Source organism: Argiope bruennichi, chromosome X2, assembly GCF_947563725.1.
Source record: "Argiope bruennichi chromosome X2, qqArgBrue1.1, whole genome shotgun sequence".
In the NCBI taxonomy this organism is placed as follows: Eukaryota; Metazoa; Arthropoda; class Arachnida; order Araneae; family Araneidae; genus Argiope; species Argiope bruennichi.
Genome location: NC_079163.1, coordinates 115,988,392 through 116,015,603, shown reverse-complemented (window position 1 = coordinate 116,015,603; position 27,212 = coordinate 115,988,392). Strand labels below are relative to the sequence as shown.

General features: G+C 29.6%; 1 protein-coding gene across 1 annotated transcript in view; it reads right to left on the bottom strand.

The window, feature by feature from the left end:
- The window catches only part of LOC129959852 (dentin sialophosphoprotein-like), a 103,388-nt gene that overhangs the window by 42,108 nt on the left and 34,068 nt on the right, over nt 1-27,212 (bottom strand). The window contains exon 2 of the mRNA XM_056072745.1: nt 22,380-22,473. The gene's annotated coding sequence lies outside the window, so the exon portion shown is untranslated. The remainder of the gene's footprint in view (nt 1-22,379; nt 22,474-27,212) is intronic.

Genomic DNA, 27,212 nt, shown 5'->3' with positions numbered 1-27,212 from the left:
TGCAATCTTGCAATTTACTTACTTCAATAATTTATAATGACGCCACATAATTTCGCTACAGTACAGTAACTTTTTTTAGCATGTATTTGCGCAATCGTGTAAAAAAAAAAAGAGTGTTGATGCAACCATTAATTAGATTTTAGTCAGGCAATTCTCATAGTAAAATTAATAAAATAAATTTACCAATTCGTTATCGAGGAAGTAACAATTACATGAATAAGATAACGATTAACTTTAGAACTTGAATTTGAATGATGAATTATGTAAAACAACTCTATCGTCCTATTCATGAATAATATAAAAGCTTCAATTTCTCTAATAATTCCGCTGGCAGGTAATCGAAGTGCTCGATGAAAATAATTTTTTTCCTATAATCTATGATAAAATCTTAGCCGAAGGGAAAAAGATTTGTTGAGAAAAATGTGACGTCTTATTCACTTGCCAGCTTATTGATTATTCTGCTAAATATAATGTAAAGTATATGCTGAATGAACATTTTAACATTTAAATCAGTTGACTGAGAATTTGGACTTCACGTCGTGGACATCTATCGCATTGAAGTCTTGGTCGACCGATCAAAACTTTTTGGTAAAATGTGATAGATTTTATGTCTTATTCACATGTCATCTTGTCGGTTATATTGCCAAAAGTAGTGAAAATTAAAAGCTTGATAAATGACATTTGAATCAAATGTCTGAAAATCTGCAGGTATAGTCTTTGATATTCATCACATTCAGTTCACAGTCGGCTGCTTTAAAATTATCGGCAGAATGCGATATCTTATTCATTCAGATATATTGCCAGATCTAGTGCAAATTATAAGTTAAATGCACGACATTTCAATTAAATGTCTGAAAATCTGCAGACTTAACGTCTTCGGCAATCACCGCATTGAATTCATAGTCGGCCGATCAAAAATTGCCAACAAAATGAGCCTATCACCTTGTCGATATCGTATTCACTTGTTAGCTTATCGGTTATATGTCAAAAGTAGTGCAAATTATAAGCTGAATGAACGTCATTTGAAACAGATGTCTGAAAATCTGCGAACTTAACATCTTCGACATCCATTGCATTCAATTCTTAGTTGGCCTATCAAAAATTGTCCGCAAAATGCATCATATTATCGACCTATCGCTCTATCGATTATTTTGCCAAGTATAGTCAAAACACCTTAATCGTTATTTGGATATTTCGACTGTTTACAATATATTAACTTCAAGGCTATTTTAAATAATCATAATCATTCATAATCATAATCATTTTAATAATCATTCGCATCTCTCTACAACTATCCTGAAGTGGTAAACACTTAAAGACGAAACTCTAAAATTCTCGCCGACGGGGGGGGGGCAATTGCCCCCTTGCCCCCCTGCTACCGCCGCCTCTGTAACGAAGGTCAACAGATGCAAATGCTTTTCATCCATTATACATTTTTCTAATTAATAAAAAAAGGAAATGTATTCATTCGACTTTTCTTGCACTTTCGTAATATGGCGCATCTTGTTTTCAGGCTTGTATTATTGTAAAGAGAATCAAGTGCTTTTTGAAACAATGCATCTTCCTTTTTATCCTATTTGATCCAAAATTTGATACAAATCTACTGTTTTCTACGTGAATGAGATGCTGCCGGCTCATTGGCACTATATTTGCCTCCCTGGTAGGCATAGGAATATTGTAGAGTGAATTACTTCCGTTGCAGTGACAAAAAATACCCCCTACGAGAGAGGTTGTAACGTGGTCGGTAATACTGCAATTGTGAAGATAGTCACTCAAACTCCTAGTTATTTCGGCAAGTCGTTGTGGTTTCCAGGACGAAAGACCCATCGGGTGGGAACACTTCATATAAGGGAATGAGAAGTTGACGCTTCCCCTACTGGTATAATAATGATAGTGATTGATAGCTCTTCTGGATTCATGTCAATGATGGGTTTCACTTCTGTATGAGGTATCAGCTCACGTGCTTTTCGAAATGGAGATTATTGCGTGGATCCCAAAATATTCTTGAAATTAGTGGTGACTTGGCCATTCAGTCAGTCTGGTATTTTCGGCAGTGCTAGTTAATTCTTTATTTTTACTATGGATGCAATTACTATGGGGCACCTCAAATATAGGGATAAGCTGTCGTACAAGAGAGAAGTTTCCGGTTTCCCAAGAGGGTACTTAAACAGGATATTGCATTAAGTAGATGAGTAGGGTCTTGATTTCAGGATTCTTTTAATGGGAGGGGAACTATTGTACCCAAAAGGCCAAAATTAGGCAACGACCAGGCTATGCAACTTCGCATCGGATGATTAGGCAAGGCGAGGATAAATCGTTTATTGTTTCCAAGGACACATAGTTGAACATTCTCAAAATTGTTGATCTGTTTGAAATTCTAGATCGAATTAATTGGCGGATAGACTGTCGGTCTGCTTTGCATAAATGAACACGATAACTCAGAAATGCCATGAGGTAGCAGAATGAAATTTAATATGTAGTCTAGACACAGTAATTGTAGATTTGTATCAGTTTTTGGACACATTTTGTCAAAAAGAAGAAATTCAAGATGCATACTTCATTCTCTTCTTATATGGTGAAGCTGAACACACCGTATTGAAGAAACATAAGGGAAGATCACTTTTGCTTGCTGTCATATTTATTTTTAGATTAGAGGTACATTTTGTGGTTCTTAGATACAATCGGCAACGCACAAGAACAAGCCGATTTTCAGATTTTCACGGATCAATGAAGTGAAGTGTAGAGTTAAAACATAAATCAATCCACGAAGAAACCGTGAAAATCGTATCGTGCATAGACTTCTGCTTGATTTTTCAATAAAAAAAAATTGTATTGAAGACTGTGATTAATGCATACACAAACTGCTTCACGGTAAATAAATATCAGTCAGCTTTGCATGTGTACATAAACTTTATAGTTCAGTGGTTTTGATTTTGGGTGTGACTAAAAGCAATCATCTTTTGTTCCCTACTTTTAATTTTTTCCCCTTTTTAGTTATGTAGATGTTTGGAACTTTGTATTGCAGGAGGAAGATTTCGCCATGCTATGTAAAAGAATATTATAATAGTTCTTACTTCAGAAATATGAAAATAGTCAAAACTCACCCTGTATTGACAAATTTAACAAACAGTAAAAGAATATTTAAAGGATACTAAAATGTCACAAATGTAAGATTGCTATCCTACATTTCAGGAAGTTCTATAATACTTCTAAATCCTGACATGGAAATATGGAGTTGGGGTGATTCCACTTAAACTACAATAAGTGGAAAAGAATATAAATAAACTACAATAAGTCGCAACAATAAGTGGAAAAAATTATTCGTTCTAGTTATACTATCTAGCAACTTAGATCGCTAGAGAAGCAAGCGTTATTCGTGAAGAGTCTACTATCTCCTTTAATTAGATTGATTTTCAAATGGAAATGTGATTCAAATTGTCAGCATAAATCAAATTGACTCCACATATAAGTGACACTAAGGTAAAGATTCAGATCTGAAATGGTCTATTAAAGAAGATTTTTTGCCAACACATTGATTGCAACAATATGGAAATCATACAGACGTGTCACGTTTGCCAATTAATTTATGAGCCTTCCACTCATTTTATATCTGGCTAAGCACAGATTATTTATTAATATAATTTTTTAGAATATAGATACAAGGAGTCCTAGAAGATCTTTTACAAACTTACAGGTCAGTCAGTCATATAGAGACAAATCAAATTAGCTACAGAATATGGATTCTATAACAGAGAGAAGGCCACTATCGGGAGCTCTTTGTTTGTGAATTAAATAAAAGAAGAGGATGCATCTGATACAAATGTACCAAGATGGAATGGAATTCAAATTTAAATTAGCGTAATAATTTAATTTCATGAGTAACAGTATCCAAATCGTATGCAGCAAGACAGATACAATCATGGGAAGCAGAAGAAATCGTCGAAGTAATTAATTGTTTAAAGGGTTTGTCATCTGAAGTGATACGCGCTTTGCATGTTGTTATTCATGCAACTGGGTTGTTTTGTTATTGTAAGTTTATTTTCCCTTAAATTTAAATTTTTATACTTTAACTGGAGTATTCTTTTCTCTCCTCCCGCCACCCTCTGCATTTCCGACACTAAATTCTATTTGAAAAAAAAAATAACTTTGTTTCTTTATATCTGATATAGTCTTAAATCTCGTGAATAACCTTTAGGGATACACCGCATATAAGAATACTATTTTATGTGGGAAATGTGTTCACTTGGGATACTATTAATACAATTACTGGCATTCATTATAATCTTAAATTAGAAATGTTTATCTATGTTAATGTTGATCTGCTGATCGGATCGACAAATGGTAATATCTCGGTAACAGAATTGAAGGATTTCAGGTGCAAATCACAATATTCTAGCGTATATGTGGGCTTTTGTGCAAGTCAAGTTTACCTTAAATCAAATAATCACACGCCGGTGTAGATTGAAAGCTTAAAAGTGTCGGGTATTAGTTCAACCTTTTCATTAGTTATCTGCCCACGGTTTGAAATAATGGGACTTGTTCTAAAACAAGCTTCATTTCATTAAGCAATCAAATATCATTGCTTTGTAACATTCAAAGTGATAGCAGTACAAAGCATTTCATTTTCAATAAAATGTAAATTTTGGCATGCGACATTTTGATATAAGAAGGACGATTTAATTTATTAACTTGAGTAATTTTAATAAAACTGTTGTATGCTCATTAATAGTCTTTCATTTCTGTGCTTTTAATTAATAAATGTTTGTAACATAGTTGAAAGAACTTATTTCATTGCTGCGATGACGAAATTTCATAAGCAAAGGATATAAAAATTTAATATAATATCTGGTACCACTAGTGACAAACAGTTTTTCGTGGCATATGCAATCCTGAAATTGCTGTGTTACATACCAAATACAACAATTTGAGGGAAAATGTAATTACCTATACGATGGTTTTGCGTCAATAATATGTCTTGTAAAATTTGACATTTTGATGTGACAATGACGATTTTTTTTTCTTAAATCTCATTTTTGAAATTTCATGAAAACTTTTAGCATTGCTGATCTCAAATACTCCGTCTAATTAGATCTAAAGAATGCATCAAATTCATTATTTATTACTTGAAAAAATCAACATTAGAATAACTTTTATGAAGATATTCATTTGGAAGGTTTCTACAATTAGCCTGTTACTGTAACGGTTTCATAGACACTTGAAGATTACCTTTGCGTTTAAAATTTGTAAACCGTTAGGCTTTAAAGAAAAAGATCCAGAAAGACAGCGGCTAAACAAATACAGACAAAAGGAATGAATTTTTGCAGAAAAATAGTAAAAGCTTTGCTGAAAAAAGATTTTTTTTTTTTAAATATAAAACTCTTGCTCTTTTTCTCACTGCTTTTTTCTTTTCATCTTTGCACTTCAGTATGCGCCGTTCCTATTGTTTTATTTCCGCTCCCCTATTCAAATACTATGAATCGTGGTTCAAGTTAATATCATGTTTCACCCCATGAGAAACAACTCGGCCGTTTACCTGCTATTATAGAGAGTATTCAATCATATAATTCTCTCATTTCACCCTTCAGAGAGTACGCCGGGGAATAAATTCACTCCAGAATTTCATTTCTGTCGATTAAATCCGCCGAGAGTGAGTGAAAGTGAAATAAACAAAAAGTTTCAACTTTCTTTCCGCTCGACATCTTTCTTGAAGAGAACTTTTGAGATAAAGATGCTTGAACGCTAAAACCAAAATTGCGTTGGAAGTAAAGCGAAAGTTATTGCTTTTTTCTCTCTTAAATTCAGTATTTTTTCACTTTTTTTTATATAATTCATTTTTGTTGTTTCGCATATGAATAATCGGAAAGTAATGCTCCCAGAAAAAAAAATGGATTTCAGGAATTTGGAAATCTCTACTTTTTAGATCCTGAAATCGAAAAAAGTCTTTTTCTTAGACGCTTTTACTCAAATTCTCATAAGGAAGTGTTTGTAGAATTGGAATTTTGTTATAGATTTTTCATTCACATCCTCATGTACTAGTATTTTGAAACTTTATACTGTCATTGGGCCTCTATAAATATGGAATACTTCAATTACTTTACAGCCTTTTATTTTCAAATAATATAATATCTAAGCTAAAAATTGGTTTAACAGAGTTGGGACCATCTAGAATGAAAGTTGAGAAATATTAAGTTTTGGATTCTGCAGTATTTGTATCTATGAATTTTGAAGTACGTTCAAGATTATAATATATAAAATGACAAAAAGATTTTCAACACCGTTTTTCTAGTGTAGTGGTGTTGGAATTAATATTCGCTGATCGAAAATCTATAAGTATTATAAATAAATTAATACACAGGGTAAATATAAAGGATTTCTTGGATCAGATTTGTTCGAAAAGAAATTAAACGTGAAAAATATTCCAGTTTACTTAAAGTATTTCTAAATGAATTTCATACTTTGATGGATTTGTTTCAACACCAATTTTTTTAATAAAATTTAATTAATGGGAATAATTAAGAATTTTTAGATACTTTACTTCTTTCTTCATCCACCATGAATGCTATAAGAAATAAATGCTAAAAACTACAAAATAATATATATATATATTCGCTTTTAGAAATGCATTTAAAAGTAAATTTTTTTTTATCGATCATTTTGGAGTTCAAAACAAAAGTCCTAAAAGCATGCGATACAAAATACAGTATCAATACCACGCTGAATATTACACGTAAAAACCAAACATACATTTTATAAAAATTAAATATGATTACGATTCCAGTTTATTTAAAATTTTTTGTTCTATAAAGTCTTACACTTTTGTGATTTTTATTTTGTCCTCCAGATTAAATATTTTTTACTCAACACATTGATAAAAGGGTTTAAAATGATTTTAAAAATATCAGTGCTTGGTATTATGTCTCTTTGTGTGTAGATATACGAACACGATAACTGAAAAAGGGAACAGGCGTGAAAAAAAAATTTCGTATGCAGACTTAAAACCCACATGGTAGAACGTCTCCAAATTTTGAAAAAAAATAAATGATTACTCAAAAACTAAATAACCCATTTTTAGAAGCATGTCTGCCTTCTATGAACACCATAACTCAAACTCTCCATAAGATCGAATAATGAAATTTTTTATGTGCTCTTTACACCAACAGTGTACTTTTGTGTTAAGTATTCAATTATCAAAGAGAAATCTGTCCACCCATTCTGTTTATGTGAAAACGATTCCAAAAACGAAAGAAACTAGATGGATGCGATTTGGTGTATGGCTATATCGCGAGATTTGTTGTAAGGTTGGACTGTCTGTAGGTCTATCTAATCGTGTAGATGTAAAAAAATAGCAAAAAACACTTTTGATAAACACATAATAGTCGCATAAATGAAATTCGGTAAGCGATCTTGACACCAAAATTGTAGATCGTTATCAATTTGGCAAGAGTATAAAGATCTCAATAGGAGATTTTAAAGAAAAAAATGAAAAAATATGGAGTTTAATCTAAAATTACTTTATTTGTAATTATTATTAATAATAATATTTTTAACCTAATAAAATTGAATATTAATAAAAATTTCAAATTTCCTATTTCTTATTATGAAAGATGGGATTTAAATTTGGTGAAGCGGCTTGATCTCAACAGAAGTCAGAAGAACCTATGCTGGATAGTTGGGGTTCCACAAAATTCGCAAATTCTAAAAGGCTCTTTGAAAAATATAGGCAATTCCTGAAGCATAGAAGATCACCGCAGATTTTTTTTTTATTTGTACAATAACTCTAGCATATTCATCATGATTAAATTAACATCAAAATGAGTTTTCGAATAGCATCCTGTAGAAATTTGAGAAAAAACATCTTACAGAAAAATATAGTACTTTGCTTACGTTAAAATGATCTAATGCTACCGAATTACGTGAAGGTTTCTGGGAGATCACGCAAAGACACCGCGCTCATAATGATTCTATAGCATGAGAAGGAGTTAGAACAAATGACACCAAATCCAACTGCCTCTTACCATTTCTATAAGATCCAAAGAGAAATATTAACCAGCTAATTAAAACTGTGTCTGTTGAGTAGTGGATCTTTTAAACATGATAGGCTATATTTACTTTTTCTTTCATGCGAGTCGTATTAGTTATGAATTTTATCAAGGGAAAAGACTTGGGATTACTTTGACCAAACTTCGATATTTTACGATGGTCTTTTTTTGACACCATTAGTGTCGTTCCATCCGTCATACTTGCATCGGATTATAAGCAAAAATTAAATCATTCAAAAGCGCTATAGTTCAATACAAAAATTACTTATAATCCACAAATTCCGCAAGTGTTATATAGATTCTTAGCACATTCCATAATATAATGTAATCCGAATTTAACATCTAATTAAATAGTAGCAAATGTAAAACAGTTAATCGATTCATTCACTGCTCTTTCTTTCTTATAACATGTGATACCGATTTGTAGATATAAAAAATTGCTGGAATCTACATGATAGTCAATTATGTCGCAGAATTCATCAAATCAAGTACTCAAATATTATATTTGTTTATTTGTGTCAAAATTTAGAGCAAATCCTTCAACTATCTGACAGTTTGACAATACTGGAATTTACTCTGAGTTTTAAGAAATATTTTTTTGATGAGTATCATAATAAATGAGAGATTTTCTATTATGACCTTCGCGAAAATTCTGAAAAATATCAAGAACGTGAATATAGTTTCTTACCATCAATCTACAAGCCAAAGCTTAACAACCTGCATTTCCATTTCATTTTAATTCTTCCTCCTTCAATTAAACAGCTCATTCATTTAAACATATTTTTTTATTCTTCACTTTGACCTTTTGAGATAGTTGATTTTCACACCATCTATTCATATCGTCTTGAACTGACATGCACTTGAACTTTCCGAGATGGCAATAGATGAGGAAGAAAGAACAGTGCGAGCTTTCAGAGCTTCCCTATTTCCAATTGGAACAGCAGGGGGGTCTTTTTTCAAAGAAAAGGAACTGTTATCTTCATAATTCGCGCGTAACGTTTTGATGAATTCGGAACTTACAGCTCAGTTACGCCCCGTTTGTGCTTCCAGATGCCAAAAGAAGGCAAACATTGACTTAATATGTTTTTTTTTTTTGAATTTATTAACAACTGAACGAGTGAGTGGATGCAATACTTATAATTCTTGACATAATAGGAATTTCAAATGTTATTTCACGTTTGATTTTTGAAAGAATGGTTTAATCCTTTTTTCAATATTCCTGGTTTCCTAGAAGATTTTTAGCAATTATTTATTTAATGAAATAGGAAATTTTCGCTCAATGGGATGTCAAACGAGGATTTGAAGAAATGAATTTATCTCTTTAACCATAAAAATAATGAAAACGAAAAATTTTTTTTCAAATCATGCTTTTATTAAAAAAATTAAAAAATATAGTGCACTCCTGTATAACGTGAGAAAGCGTAAAAATTACGATGAGTACTCATCCAGCCCAATAATCAATCATACCAGGGAAGAAAAGTGATATAAAACTTTATTACTCAAAAATTCTAATATTTAAATACTTGTTTCTTTTTAAAATTGCTAATTACTCAATTAAATTTGTAATTAGACAAATTAACTTTTAATGTATCCTCCTTTTGCAGCTCGAAAACTATAAAGGTATTATTGTAATTTTCATCTTGTTGTCCAACATTTGTTATATAAAACTTCTCACTTGCATCTACCGCTTCTGTTGTTGAATCCTTAAATTATTAATTATTAGGAATGGTATGACAAATATCCATAGCAACAGCTAAATTCCGAATGAACAGAAGTGGCTGGTCTGATTTCTTGAAATCACGAAGAAAATTGCCCCTTTTCTCTCAGCCCGTTAAAAATTTAAATTTCATTGAAACTTACACGTATGAATAAGCTACCTCATTTGTTTGATGACGAAAAAATTCCGTTAAGAATAGCAAATTTTTTCTACAATTATCTTCAATGGGTATTTCATACTAATGTTTTGTAATTATGGCAAAAATGTGTACTCATCCTGTATATTACGTGTAATACTTTTAACATCTTCGTACAGTTTTTTTTTATTTTTTTAGTTCAGAAATTCAAATATATATTTGCTTATATGTAAACAGCAAAGTTCACAGCTTTGAAAAAAAAAGCATAAATTTGTCAAATAATTCATGTCCCGTATAAAACGATTTCTGGAAATATAACATGAGTTTTAGGCTAATATAATGGATTTTTTTAATCAAGAACATGAACATAAAAATTAAATCATAAAAATACTAGATGTTAATTGAAATATTCAAATATAGATTAAAATTTTAATCACATTTATAATATATATCTAATTTTTTTCGTATACTATTATTTGATCACACCATGGGGTCACACGAATTCGTGCGGCCCCATCGGATGAGCAAAGAGGTTCTTACTTCCCCGGTGGGAGTAGCAATGCTGTGGGTCGACATAGCTCCTTTCCAATGAAGGGACGAACCTGTCCATGAGGGAGTTTCGCCATGGCTGAGGATAGGACTCTAACTTTAATTTCGAGCCTCCTACTATCACAATGATGGTCATTCAGATCACCCAGGGGTTATGGAAGGGCAAATGTATCTTTTTTGTGATTATGACTTAATTTTTTGTGATTAATTTAATTTCTTGGTAATATGGTTTTAATATATTCACATTTCTTTTCAATTTTCAGGTTATTTGCCTTTGATAAAGAATTATGTCCTATTTTCTACTTTGTGAATAAAAGCGCAGTTTTCAAAAGTTTTTATTTACTATTTTCTATGTTCTAGACTTTAACATTATTTTTATTGCAATATATATTACGAAACTATACAATTGAATTGTTTTTCCTTATTTTTATTTATAAATGCCAAAAGTTGCATATTTACAACGCACTTCTATTTTCATTTCAACCTTTCAACCTTCTTATCCCCTTACACTTCTTCTGAGGCTGTTAGCAATTGAAGACAAAAACGGAAGGAAAAAAAAGTTGAGATGCTTTATCTTTTGTGAGAAAATGCCTCACCTGAAAGCGAAACTAATAATATGGTCGGAATGAATCAGCGGTGCATACATTCCGCCACGTGTCATAGATTTTCTACAAAACTTTTACCGCATTTTCTCTAAAATGTAAGTTACGCAAGCTGGCTGCATCTCTATACACTAAGTAGGAAACTCAGTGCTGCGTGACTTCATGACGCAATACAAGATCCCGCGAAAATTCCTCAGATGATATAGTTTGGATTAGGATCTTCACCCAAATCTGGCCATTGACCCAGCTTAAAGCACTCTCGTTTATTTTGACATTTTTCTTCTGCCCCTCCCCACTCCGCCATGAAGTTGATTGGGTAAAATCGGATTTTGAAAGGTGCATACAGTGAAAGTGTTTCTTGCACCTTGACCTTAAGCATCAAGGTCTGGATAGCTTCTATATCCTGTTAACTGACATGATTTTGGAAAGGTTGGTAAACATTTTGGTCATAATAAAACATATAATGTTTTGAGTGAAATATTTTTGGATATTCTATAGGAGGGCTATGTTGGTTAGTTTTATGTTCCAATTGTAACTTTTATAAATAATAATACAAAAGTGCAGCTAAGAAATAAAAATTTATTTTAAGGTAAGACGATACACAAAGAGAAATTGGCTGATACCGTGATTAAATACTATTAAAAATTACCAAAGCCTTTAACTTAAAATTAATACTATTCTTCTTAATCTATTTAAAAATGAAAGACTATGACAAACTGCATTTTTCCAAGGAATAATGAACATTTGTAAAGTTTCTAAATCATCAAGTTCCGTTACCTAGAGAAACAAGAATAAAGATAATAATTCTAAATAGTTTCGTTTAAAAGTTTAAAAATTCAGATCACAAAATGTAATTCCTGCGGTTTCGGGGTCATGCGTGTCTGAAGCCTGATTATCTTTGTATAATAATAAGTCTTCTTCAGGCGATTCTGTCTTACCATTCTTGGTGAGTCATTTTCTCTTAGTACAGTAAGGATTTATCGACTGATCAGCCTGATGGTATTATGTTACATCCTTTTCAGTTACCAGTACAGTTGGGTCCGACAACGGGAAATGTCGATGCGGAATAATAAAAAACGCTTTTTATTTCATTATATACCATTCATTAAATTTAATCTTTTTATAATAAATTGCATTTCAAGATAATATGAGAGTTTATATAAGTAATAAACTAATCATTTATCTCACTGAAAGAAAATAAAGCAACATTAAATGAATTCAAACTTTTTAAATAACCTACTTAAATGTAAAATTATTAAAAATAGGTAATGATAGTAAATTGCTCCGTTACAGATTGTTTCCTTGTATTCCTGCTGATATACCATCAGAGGCATACTTATATAAAATGGCGCTCAAGGCAAATACTAAAACAGCATCCATCCTCCCTCTTCTTTTAAATGCAATCCTCATATTTCACAGGCCACGAAACTTCATGCCGAGGGGATAGAAATTAAACCTAAATAACTATATACAAAACGTTTTTGAAGTTATCTAATCTAGCCACCGATCACTGAATACATCCCAAAACTATCAGATAAATTAGACTAAGTATAAAAAAATATATACAGCAATTATAGAGGCAATTACTATTAATAAAAGTATGGTTAAATTGTTAACATTTAAAATTATATTTCGGAATATATTGATTAAAATGCCGAAATGTACATTATATGTGATTATTTTAAAGCGCTACCCAATATATTTGAATTCTTCCCCTGATAAGGTAATTGGATTGCAAACTTGTTTTACATCTTTCTACTGTAGTAAATTTTCATACAAATGACTCGTCAAATTTCTTTTTAATTCAAATTTGTTAAAGTATTAATGTATCAAAAAATTCCAGTGCAAAATTTTATAATATATTTTATAAATATATATTATTATATTTCGAAAATATTTTATATAAATTATTGTGATACGTCCTTAGGATGCATTTTATACGGAAGAGCAGCCCATATTGAATGTCCGTTGTTCAATTGTATTTTATAATACCAAAAAGTGAAAATATATGTGCCTGTCCGTTGGCATATTACGGGCTGAACCATTTGCATCAGTGCTACTAAATTTGGCACAAATATGCTTTGGAGGGTGAGAATGTGGAAATGATTTTAAGAAGAGAATTAATAAAAAAATGAAGCAAAATTTCGGAAACTGTAGTGATAATTTCTGAAAATATAGCACAAAAATTATTTTTAGACCATCTTAAAATTAAAAAAGTTATCATTTCAGTGATATATTCAGTTGATGCACAGTGATCTCCACAGTTTTGATAATTAAAAAATGCCCCTAAATATATTTCGCAAGAATAATTTTCATTATTGAAATTCTAGTTAAATTCACTTCATTGTTATAAAATATCAAAATCGCTTTTTTTTTCTTTTTGAAAAAGATTCATTCTATCTCAGTTAACTATTTTAATCAAGAATTTTTTTAAACTCTTAAACAATTAAAGCGGAGTAATGATTTTATAGCTTTCAAACAATAGATTTCTTTTTCTCTTTCTATATAATCTTAAGCATAAGGTAATTTTAATTTCACGACCAAATTTATCATGTGTTATTAATAAAGTATAATACATAAGCTACTTAGGAGATTTACAAGCTTCTAAAGTTATAGATATTTTTAACTGTGCATTTTATAAGAAAATGACAGCTCTTATTTTACGAATTAAGAAATCTGCAGCTATCAATTTCTTTTATGCGATATAACCTCTAAATCATTTAACTGCATAAAAAATACATTTTATATCAACTATTATTTTGAAATATAAATTCTTTTATGCGATATAACCATATGTAATAATGTATAAAATTACATATATGTATGCAATATTATACATGTAATTTTCAAATGCATAATAAATACAATTTATTGAAATAACCCTTAAAATCATGTGTGACTTTAATGGATAAAAGATCATTATGTATCAAAATTATTTTCCCGAATTATTAATTCGGGAAAATTTTCGAATTAATAATAGTTCAGATTATTTATTTGAACTTAACATTAATAATTTCAACTTACTTAATTATTCTTATTTTAATTTATTAATATTACAACTTATTAACATAATTTACAACTTATGGTTGCAAAGGCTTGTTTTTCCCTGTGCGCGTGATTGTGATCGCATGATAATTTATACTTCAAAATAATAATTGATCTGAAATGTATTTTATTTATGTAGATAAATGATTTAGATCGTTACTCTAAGTATTTTTTTTTATTCTAGATATATTTAATTGTGCTTTATATAAGATGGCCATTTTGATTAGTTTCAGAGTGATGATTAATTTGTTCTTCACTTCTATGTCATAGTTAGCCGAAATACGTATTTACAATTATAATATTGTTTTATTCTGTCATGAAAACATGATTCAATTTTTACTAAAAAGATTACTACAACAATTTTTGTTTATTTATGATATTTTGACACAGTTTTACAATTTAGCTTAGCACACTGCAGTTAAGTCAACATAATGGCTCTTGTGCACTGAGAGATCAGTTTCTTTTATAAATACTATGCAGTTAATAGAATTTAAATAAAATTCATGCTTTAACAAAATGATAAATAATCTTAATTAAATTTCATATTTTTAGAAAGTCTAAACATTCTTCCAAGCAACTTTTCAACAATTAAATATTATAGGCCTAAAACATTAGTTACTAAACAATCAGTACGTTTTAATTTTGTTTATGCATCAAAATTTAGTTCAAGCAGTATTGATTTTTTTTGATTTTCCAATTTATTTCTTATGTTTTTTTTTTGTCATAATTACTGTTTCCATAGCAAAAATTGAATAAGTTAAATAATGATATTAAAACTGCTCTATATTATAAATTAATACAATTAACTTATTGGGTGAACTATTTGTAACTTTAATTTTTAATATACATTACGTATTTATAAATATTACGCAAGTTCTTTAATTTACACATATTAGTCTACAATGTCAATGCTTTATTTCATTTATTACAAAAGCACATATTATGAGGCTTGTTTTGTGATCTGCTTGGGTTAAGTTTTATTTTTCAGTGATAGATATTAAATACTAATAAAGTAAAAGTAAGAATACTACGTAAGTTTCATTGATCGATATAAAACCGTAGAGCTGCATGTGACAGGATTGCAACTTCGTCTTATAAGCTGGCTCAGTTTGGAAATTTTTTAACCAAAAAGGTAGGACTTCCAAAGGATTACTCTATAGCGCGGCAATGGATATCTCATGTTGTGGTCTTGGCTGTAACATTGAACGGTTCTTGATTCGAAACCAGATTTATCTAAAAATCCACCATGTATGTGAGGATAGCCAACTATTAGGGGAAGATCAAAGTCTTCTCTATAGAATACAAGTTTGGGAAGTGAGTGCAATCTGATATGTTGCCCTCTTCACATGTACTTGATTCAAAAATACTAAGTTGGTCCCAAAATAGCCATTATGATATCTTAAAATGGAGCGTTAATACATATAAACTAAGATAAAACAACATCACTCTAATCTGCTTGAGAATGTAATAGGTGTAAGGTCACTCAGGTGTCATGAACCACTTGATCTTGACACCCAACAAATAGTATATTAGACACTCACCAAATAATAATAGAAATTTTTAAATATATTTTAAAGATATTTTTAATGGGTCAGAAAAGATGTCAGTAAAAAAGGAATACTAAATAACAAGCCTTTGTTGCATTCTTATTTCACTTCATCACCGGAGGCATTTTCATTAACATCCTTCTTAGTGTTACTTTTACGGCATTTGCAATGATTGAAAAAAAATTAATAAAGCACTGAAATTTTTTCAAATTTTTCGAAATGTATCTGGTTAAAAATCTTTAACCAATAAAAGCAAATATTTTTCTTTGATATGCGTGTAAAGGTAAGTAATGCGTGTAATATGCGTGTAAAAGTAAAAATGAATTTACAATAATAAATAACATCCTGGCACACTAAAAATAATATTTAGTCTTAAATTCACTTGGGCAAAATTTATATTTTGAAATGGATTTCAGAAAGACGTTTTCCATTCTTGAAAGCAGGTTATGAATTTGCGTAGCTTTTATACTCTTATAAAATTCGAGAAAACACACAAGATTTCGATTTCAAGATTTCAACTAGTAAAAGAGAGTTTTTGAAAATTTCGTCATTTTTAAGACAATTTAATCTAACGCTTTAAAGATTTACTTTTCTTATTAAAATTCCAAGAAAAGCTCTCTTGAAAAATTTTGTTGTATTTATTGATGCGAAACGCAGTGTATTAATTTTGAAGTTAGTATTTTAATAAAATTCGTTGCATTTATGCAAAAAACTGGCAAGAAAAAAAAATTCTTTAGATTTTGAACCTCTAATCCGAGACATCGCAATATGATAATGTTTTAGGCTTGATTAACTAGTCTTGTTTTTGTGCTTGATTGCATCAGCTATTGCATTCAGAGCATAACGATTTATGCATCATGTAATTTTCAGAAAAGATACCGAATTCAAAATAATATTATGTTAACTATATGTAATTTTTAATACAAATTCATTAATGAACAATGCTTATAGCACCATGATAATTGTGCTTTTTTTATAAAATCATTTAAAAAATATTTAATTGGAATTCCAAGTTTTTTGACATTTGAATAACTTTTACAATTTAGGATCATTCAATTTGATGAATTATCTCTGTTTCGAACTTACATAAAGTAACGATATCTAATCAATCGAAATACAGAAACAACATTTGTTATTGCTATATATAAATGAACTATTTTTTTAGATTTTTTTTAAAAAGTTCATAAAGAAATATTTATCCAATTTAAAAAGATGATTTCATAATTTTATATTCGGAAAAATTTCACAATGAAAACATTTAAGCAAGTTTTTTTTTCAAAATTGCAATTTTTAAAAATTAAAACTCCAATCTCCCTTCTTTCGTCTTTTCTTTACATAAAATTTTGGAAATTGGAGCAATAGAATTCCACCTATCCGGACTCCAACTTCCGAACACATTGAGGCAAGAGAAAAAAAAAAAAATTCGAATAAAATCCTCCCTGGTAAAGATAGTGAAACAACTCATTCTTTGGTTAATCAGTAACAGCTTAATACAGTATGTACTTATAGAAAATATAAAAAACTATGATTTTGTGGTTATTAAATGAATATAATAAGAAATCTCGCTTTCCGCCTTAAGAAATAACCTTCTTCGTCAATTATCCGGATACTAGATAACCTGGATCATGCTCAGTTCTAATCAGTTGGTATAATTGGAGTTCAACTATAGCTTTATTAATTTCAATATGAAGTGAAAATAAACTGCGCAACTTAAAAAGAGCGCTTGATTTTTTGGAAGCGTCAGTCGGTAAAAAAACTTTTTTTACGAGCAAGTTTCGATGTACAGAACATCAAATTTAGTTAATAGCGTTTAACAAGACAATTTATTAGAGCAAGGATGTTTCTCGACTTTTATCAGTTGAGACACAGAAAACCAATGCGATTGGCGACTGCAGGCGATTCATGTTTTGAAACTTTTAAGAAACTTTACGTTTGGCAAGAAGGGTAAATTTGAAGACTGTTACCCTTGCCGTAGATATGCAAGATGTAATTGTTTCTTTCGTAATTCAGTTCACTGCTCGATCTGAATGGTACGAGACGAGAATAATTCGTAGCGTTTTTTAGGGTGAACGACTTCGTTAGATCGAGTGGAACGTTTAAGCCTCTTTCTCGCTTTTATACTTCTGGAAATAACATATGCCCTAGACTTGTATCGGAACTTGTTTCAGAGCTTTTTATCAGATACTCATTGAAGTGAAAGTTAGACCCGTTTCTTAAATGCCCGCACTTTTTATTTTTACAAGCCTTTATTTTTTTTCCACGTTTCCAAAGACGGAGCATCGTAATCGACTTTTCACTCGTTTCCTGATATTTTATTCGATTGTGTGTTCCAACTGTTAATATTTTAATATTTTCTGAATCGATTACCAGTCAATCCATTGAAGTAGAAGATTAGAAATGATTTGAAATGAGAGGCGGCATCTGACTGCGACTTTGAGAAAAAACTGATTGCATAATTCCATATTAGTTATTACAATGAAATATGATAAGATTAAAAAGTAGAAAATAATAAAATAAAAAGGGGTTTTAAAAGATGTCTTTATAATCTTACTATGAAGTAGAAAATAATCATTGATCAAAGATATGGAGACCAAAATCAATCGTAAAAGATGAAGAACTGGGAATAATTCTATACGGGTATTAAACTACAGTGAATATCACAAAAAAGGGAAAAAATTCTAAAAGATTGTTCAAAATTAAAAATATTTTAAAACTGTGATTTAAATAACAATATTTCAAAGAATTTCTTATTACTATATAATTATTTTTTTGGGCCATACCTATCTTTCTATAAACATGATAACTCAAAAAGGCTTCAAGTTAGACGAATGAAGTATAATATGAAGTATTTATGCAAAAATTGCAGAATTCTATCAATAAATGTTCTTGGGTATTATTTACAGCCTGCTATTTGCGAAAAAGTTACCAAAGAGTCTATTAGAGTGCGATGTTTGACAATTAATCGCTGGGATGCGGTAAATATACAAGTACCAGAAAACCGAATATGTGGAACGCTTTTTCACCAGCGGATTGAAACCAAAATTTGCCCCAGAACTACAATTGTAATCACAAAATCACATTCCAAATTTCACATATTCAAGCCTTCGCGTTTCTGAGTCATCGAGTCTACATTCTTGTGAAAGTATAGACCGATAAACGGTCAACTCATTGACAGATTTAGTATTAAATTTGATAGATATCTATACTTTATATATTAAATATGAGTACCAAATTTTATCCATCTTCCTTCGTTCTGTAGTTACCGTGTTAACTTATATTTGGACACCCGGATAGACAGATTTCCTTTGAATGGATTTAGCTCCAAATCTGAAAGAAATCTGTAAATTTGGTATTGACTATATGCCAAGTTGCAATGTTCTAGTTCAAAGCGTTTTTGAGTTACCATGTTCACAGACAGACAGACATAATCCCAAAAATATATTTTTTGGCTATGGGGAGACCTGAAACGTGGAGAATCATCAAAATTTAGATTTCGATTTTTTTACGATTATAATATTTTATTTTCGTATTAAAGAAAATAAAAATACAGCAAGAAAGGAAAATAAAATTAGGTATGTGGTTTTGACCTTGAAATTCTATATTTATATTAAAAAATATATCGATCTAGTCAGTTCAGTGGTAAAGGTCGAAAATACATGCTCGATCCTGTTCAATATACTACGAAGATAGACGCAAGCGTTTTATGTAAATATATGAAAAAGTCGAGGGAGAATACTTCCACTGGTTAAGTGGGAAGTTGTTTCAAAGACACCAAATTGCTTAAAAATGAAACAGATGTAGAATATGAAATTAGACTGAATAAAGAAACGTTGTTAAACCAAACATTCTGTATATAAAGATATGCTGCTTGAAGAGGTTTATTTGTCTTCCGTGTTTCAACGAGCAACACCGCATAAGCTTTACAACTAGGAAGAAATATGCTGAACAATGGGTAATGGCTAATTTCCATAAAACACTCATTGAATAGAGATGCCTCCTAACGATGCTCAAAACGTTATGAATGTAGCGTAATATAATATTTGCAGCACGTATAATGATGTTGCAACAACAATAAAGCACATTTTTTGTTTTTCTCTTTACTTAAAAAATGCCAGCGTTTCAAAATGGCGCATACGTCTTCTCTTTTGTTTCTTTTTAAGGTGACGATACGTGACGAGATTCGTTGACTATGGTTGATAATTGATCGTATCATAATGATCTAAAGAGGTTGCAAAGATCTTTTCTCTTTAAGAAGGTAACAATTTCAAAATGAAGATGTACGTTAGCTAATTAATTTTTAACAAATTCTTTACAAGGGTTGTGTCGTATGGAAAGATAGTGACTAAATAGTTAACACGGGAAAGAAACAGAGGAAGAGATTCTTTTTTTCGCAACTGGTTTCTTTTGACTTTGATTCTTCGGAATATTAAATAGTCGAAAATCTTTCAAAATTACAGGCGTGGTAAATTCTCTACTTGAACTTAAAACCTTTTTTTTAAACGAAAATGTTCTTTATTTTTCTAAAATTGAAATAAAGAGAGAGACGTTACGAAATTATGACGCTTTGACAAAAACTGTTAACCGTATTTTATACCTTTTTATAAGGATATACAAGGTATCCCCTCTACTCGTGGCCCAATAGCTATTTCTAAGTCGTTACAGATAGGTATTTGTTTGCAATTGGAAAAAGACTTTAAATGGCATAAAGAATTATATTTGTTATTTGTGTCAGTAAATGTATTTCTCAAAAATTAAGAAGTTTACATTTTTATGCAATCTTCCTATTTTATTACTAATGTTTAGTAAAATATTCCTGAGACACTGAAATTTTAAATAAAAATAGTTTCACATTTCGGGAACTAAAACTGTATGAGGTATGAAGTTTTGGATATCACTAATTTAAATAGTTCCACCGAAGAATATTCACCAATCAACTTGCTTTGCTTCAGGGTGCTTAACTCTTTGTAATTCTATGTAGTCTGATTCGCCATTCTGAAAGAAGCATTGTTTTCACATTCTTGTAGTATAATGGCAATAATAAAAGTCTTATGATAGCAAAAACTCTTTTACTGAATTTTAGGAATTATAGCTATAATTATATTTTTGAATTTTCTAAGCACTAAAAGGAATCCTGACATTCATATATGTATAATTATACATGCATCTTTTATTTAGGAAAGCAAAGGGTTTATCAGACCGGGAACTGAATAAACATTTAGATCGCAATTATTCTAAAGTACATTTATTAGACAGTATAAAACATGATTCTTTATATCATTTAGAATATTCTTCCCACTAAAGTCTATTTCTAATGATTTATAAATGAGCTTCTCAACCCCGATTTAAATAGACGCCCAACATATTAGATTTACTATAATTTTAAAATCCTGAACATTGATTTTTAAGAAAAATTATTTTCTTCAAAGCAAAGAGGTATTTTAACAAATAAAAAAAAGTTGTATCTTATCGGTTTTCTTACTTAATAAATTTTGATTTTACCTAGTCTTACAAAGGAAGGAAATGTAGAATTTTCAGTATAGACACGATTATATCATAAACGTCTTAACGTTTAAATGACCAATTCTGCTTTTAATAATATATTTATATAGATGGTTTCAATCACGAAAACACTTGGTATTTACACTTTAGTAGATCGTGGAATTTTGAGTTTCACAATTTTTTCATCGCATCCTTTTGTCTATTGTATATTAAGATAAAATTATTACTTATTACAGTTATAGTAATATAATATTAAAATAAAAATAAGTAGGATTTATAATATTTTAAAAATATGATATGAACTCTTGTTATTCAAATTACTTTCGTCACCTCAACATATTTTAACCCTTTGGAAAAGTAATTCGAAGCATAATTATTCACTTAATACATTGACTGTTTATTGCTCCGAAGAATAAATACATACAGTTGTTTTAAGTTGAGTTCCCCTGAAAAATGAATCTACATCTTTTTACCATTCTGTAGGTATTTTTAACAATTAAAATAAAAAAAAATAGATAAATAAAATTACAAAATGATACACTATCTTGAATGGTGATTGAGAAAAGACATTCGAGAGCAAAGGTTTAAAATGACAAGCGCAGTCCCAAAATTGTTCTTGTGTAATCTTGAAAATGGTATTTAATGTAACAAAATTTAATTGAATTTTTATTTTATTTTTTAACATTTTATTATCTACAGTACAAGATTGTTTTTTTTGCTGTAATTATTTTTATGGATGTGATTATAAGAGATACCAATAAAATTGTTAGATTCCAACGGAACAGAAAAAGAGTAACAAAAACTAAAGCATTTGAGAAAACAGAATTGAGAGAATCTGAAAACGCAGATTTCAAGTTACCTGCACTACCTAGAAAGCATGCGTAAAATAAATAAACAGATTGATTCCACTGGTCTCGGTTTTTGAGTTATTTTTCCAAAAGAGATCTCGTATTGGAGATTTAGGCTGGTTCAAAGCATAATAAGACTTTAATACTATTGAAGAAATATTAAATATCACGGATGATTTTTGAAAGTAAGGCCATTGTATTATTTCGTAATATTTTGAAGCATCTTCGACATTTTGGTAAGTACATTTCGATTTTACCTCGATTGTTTTATGGTTTGATTCTTGAGAGTTTTGTAGTTTTATGTACAATTTTTATTTATAGTATTCATTTCATATTAGATAAACAATAAATCTTAAGTATTTTTTACGTAACTGTTTTAATTTGTTAGATGTCTTACCTCAAACTGATGAGAACTTGAAATATCCAGTTTCGTGAAAAACCTTTAGATGCATTTTATTTGAAGTCCATTATATAGAAGGAATTAAATACACCTAAAATAAAGAAATATTTATCTTAAAAAGAGATTAAAATGCACAGAAATAGTTTGCATTCAATACAGAAGTCATCTAATTTGTAAAACTAACTACAAAATATTTTTTTTTGTTTTTTAACCCTTTCGACCTAACAAACAACATGATTAAACCCCCTTTTTTGGCATGATTAAAACTTTAAATTAAAAATGGTTCTTTCTATGATAATCCATATAAGATTTAATTCCCAACAAATAATGATCTTCGAAATGTATATGTTCAATAGGGCCTAAAATGTTAAAGGAATGAAAATTTTTTAAAAATATGTTTTAGAAAGGTAGGATATATTTTGATATTACACTATTGTGTAAAAATCTAATTTAAATAATATAACTATAAGCATACTTATATATGGTATAATATAAGTCAATCGACGTTCAGCTTTTGAAAATGTATTCAGCCAATATTTTTCATTTAAAAATTTCAAAAATAATCGACAGCTCGTTAATTGCCTTTTTTAACGTGTAAGTGTTCAATGTTATTTTTAAAAATTATTAATGTATTTTTTATTGTGCTCATATTATTGCATATGTTGGTATTTTTCCGTATATATTACATTTATACTACACACACATACACACACACAATATGCATTCTAGTTTTTGATTAAAAATTGTATGCAAAAATTGATTTAATTTTTTTTGCAATCTCCCAGATTCTATGTAGCGTATTTTTAAAAAATTTACCGCGTTAAAAAGAATTTTAATATATTCATTTCACATAACTGAAATATGTTAAGCAGTCATTTAACTACTATCTGCACACCCATCACTATTGGATGATCGTGATTATTTTCCATACAAAGAAAATAATTGTAGTATTGCAAACAGATTTTAGTTATATTTTCCTAAACTTGTCACTTCTTTATTAACTACCTTTAAAATTATTTGTATATGGTTCATAAAATTTTTTAGGATTATATTCATAAATAAGACAAAAATTGTTCTTTACAAATAAGTATTAACATAATTTTGGCTACGAGCCCTCGCACTTAAAAAAAAAAATTACTAAGCCTTAAATCGAACAATCATTTAAACTCGGGCTAATAAAAGAGCTTATGACAATATTATAACTTTTAATATCTTCTGAAATTTGCTGCAACTATTCTCACACGATGGCTTCATATTAAATTTTATAAAAGTTTAATATCAAAATTCTTTAGAAGGTAACTGAACAATAAAATTGTCAGAAATGTAAACGCGCAAGCAAAAATGAAATCTAAAAAAAAAAAAAAATGATTTTCATTATTGAAATGGAAACTAATTTTATATATAAAGCAGTTTATCTGCTGCAAATCACATCAATTCTCTCCACAAAGTTTCGATGGGAATGCATAGCAAGCATCTATAAAATAGAAAATTATATATAAATTTTCTATGCTCTTAATTTACTAAAAAATATCTCTTGGAATGAAATCAGAGAGGAATAAGATATCTTTTATAATTATAATATAATAATTTTTTATTCTCTAACATTGTTATAAAAGTGTATTGAGTCATTTCGGAGGGATTTCAGCTGCATTTTTGGAAGGGAATCACGCCTATGATTCGGATCTTCTTTTTACTTAAATGATTCTTGCTCTTCTATCTCCTAGGTAAAATAGAGATTTAACTCCAAAAATAGCACTATTCTTTTAACATAGAGAAGAAGTCATCTAATTAGGCGTAGGTGAGAATCACAGGAGCAAGTCAAATTACCTCAGCAGCAGTCAACGTGTTGAAAGTTGTGAAGGGATCAATCAGTTGAAAGTTGAAAAATCTTTTTTAAAAAAAGTTTTTATTTATATAACCCATCTATTCTGTATTATAAAAGTTTATAAAAAGATTTTTATATAGCATTGTTGATCGTTTTCAGTCTTATCAAACGATTGTAGAAATTACATGTGTAGTAATATGGTGTAAATAGCGATCCAAAGTATCTCAATATTGTTCAAAATTAGATGCAATACATATAAATGGATACAGAAACAATATGCATCGGTCTCCGCCTTATAGTGGTGAAACATTACAGAATTTGGGCATCTAAACATTTTTAATGTAAGTGATAAAATAGTAGTTTTAATAAAAAATAATTATATTTTCAAAACAATGCAATTAATTTTAAAAAGAAAATATTAATACAGATAAAAATTAAGATATCAGCGCAGTTAAGGAGGTTTCCTAAATTGGACCACGAATTTCTTTAAACCCAATTAAGGCAAAATTATTTGATTCTAAAATTCACATGAGCTCATAAAATATTGAACGAAATATGCCATTGAAGGTGATATATTATTTTCCCCCATCCTTTGTTTCCTCACATGTGACACAAAACACGTAGTCTTAATGTTTGATCTTTTTTGACGTCTTTAATGCCCTTTAATTTCATTTTTTTTACCTTGGTTTGTACCACTTTAATTTATGAGAGCTACTAGTGAGGATGGCTTCTTTCTGGTCTATTCATATAATTCAGGACAATAGTCACTTTAAGTATTCCTATTTAGACAATTGTTTGTGATCCAATCTGAGCCACTTTTGGTCAACAAGAAAAATATCTTAACCTTATATTCAAATTATTTTAATAAAATTATTAAATTCTTACCAAGCAAGTTTCTTCTTTATGTATATAATATATTTTGCTATTTACTTTAAAAACAATTGATTAAGGACTATTAGTTATTTTAAATATTCAATTGTATATATGTAAACGTATACACAAGTTGTCTAACTGTAAACACAGGGTAATTTCTTTGAAATGATTTAAATGATTCCATAAATATTAATAAATATTGATTACTTAATAAAGCAATGTAACTCTACATTTTGAAATGTATATTTAAATGTTATTGTTAAAATCTAGATATTTCTGCTTCTTCAGCTATAAGCCGATCATTTATTATCAGTTTATATGTTCGCAGCCGTGAATGCTATTTCAAAATGACATGAATACTTTAACATTCAAATTTATAAGCTGCACTATCACTTATACAATTTCAGAATTTTTATGAAATAACTTGAGTAATAGCTAACTGGTTCATTGGGTATTTTCATTTTGTTTTTTCTTTTGTGTATTTAAAAATTTCCGTTAGATGGCACAGCCTTAATCAAAAATGTAAAACTTTCAAAAAATTTGTATTCCGTAGTTATACTAAGTGTTTTCCTATATTTTTCAGCTTATCCATACGTTTGCTGTCTGCCAACGAGGTAAAAATATTAAACAGCTGAATATTTAATGACGTGGTATTCAATTAAAGACATTTGTATTCTCCACGAAAAAAATTGGTGTTACAAAATTGAGGAGCATTAAAATAGTGCGATTTTAAGCTTATGATTTTTCTTGCGCTTTATATAAGTTCATTTATAAATTTACATGAGTAATCATTCATTTACTACTTCACTTATGCTATTCCGCAAACTCGATGGTAAGCTGTAGTTTCAATACTGAATGTCGTTATATTGAATCTAAAATTTGGCTGCAACCTTTCCAATTTAGACTCTTGCTAGTGACGATAATCTGCTGAATAAATAGAAATTAATATTTTAATTTCCAAAGATTTGCAAAAATTGATATTTGTCAATTATGTTATTGGCAAAAGCCAATCATTAGAATCATCATTCCAAAAATTTTAATGCAAGGAGAAGTTCCTTCGAAAATAAATAGAACCTGTTTCATTTTTTATATACACCTTTGATGAGGTAGTAAAACTTGAAAATAATATAATGAGGTGAATAAAAGCTATTAAAATTTCTGGTTTACACTAAAAAACTTTTAAAGATATAATTAATGAGAGTATAATCATATACAATGCAAGATTATGTTCTAGAAATTCATTGAATTAAAAATATTTCAGGTTTTTTCTTTGACGAAGTATTAAAATTTACTGACCTGGTTAAAGCTGCGTGGGCGCTAAGAGGACCCAAGTTTTAGTATCGTTGCTGTTGTATCAAAATGCATGTAAAAAACCGAACATGACAAAACATAAGACATTTTGATGTACAAATTGGAATCATTGGGAACATAGGACATTTTGTGAGAATATACAATAATATATACCTAAATGATTATGAATTTTGCAAATGAAGCGAAAATCTTTTTTCTCTGTTATCTTTATCATTAGCTGATAGTAAGATCTTAGCTTCGGTATCAGAAGACTCCAGATTCAAAACCTAATTTCGCCAAAACCCACTGTGTATGGGGTGGGGGTGTCTGGTGGCATACTGAATATGACACCGAGGATCAAACGTTCCTCTGTTGGTATGATGTGGAATTTTGTGGAGGGGATACTACTCACGTGTAGTCTTTGTTATCTGATCAGAATTCTAGATAATGAGGGTACTCCCAAAATAACCTCCGTATCGTTCCAAAAAGAGAGCTTTCATATAACTAAGCTAAACTAAATATTGTTTTCCAATGATTTTATCTCACTGCACTAATTTGATCTGTCAACATGGTTAAGATAGGAAAGATTTGGTTTGTGTCAGCCGTTTGTATTAAAATTAGCAATTGAAAGAATAAAGCGAACTTCCTGCTTCATATCACCGATTCATTTCTTTTTGTTAATACTGTGTTCAAATTATAATTCTTGCAATTAAAGGCCTCTGTATAGTACTCTCTAGGAATAGGAAGAAGCTGTTAACAGAACTTTAGGTGAATAAGCATATTTTTTTGCAGTTTTAAGCACGTATCAGCTTTTACCTAAATTTGGCGTCTCTTGATGCAAC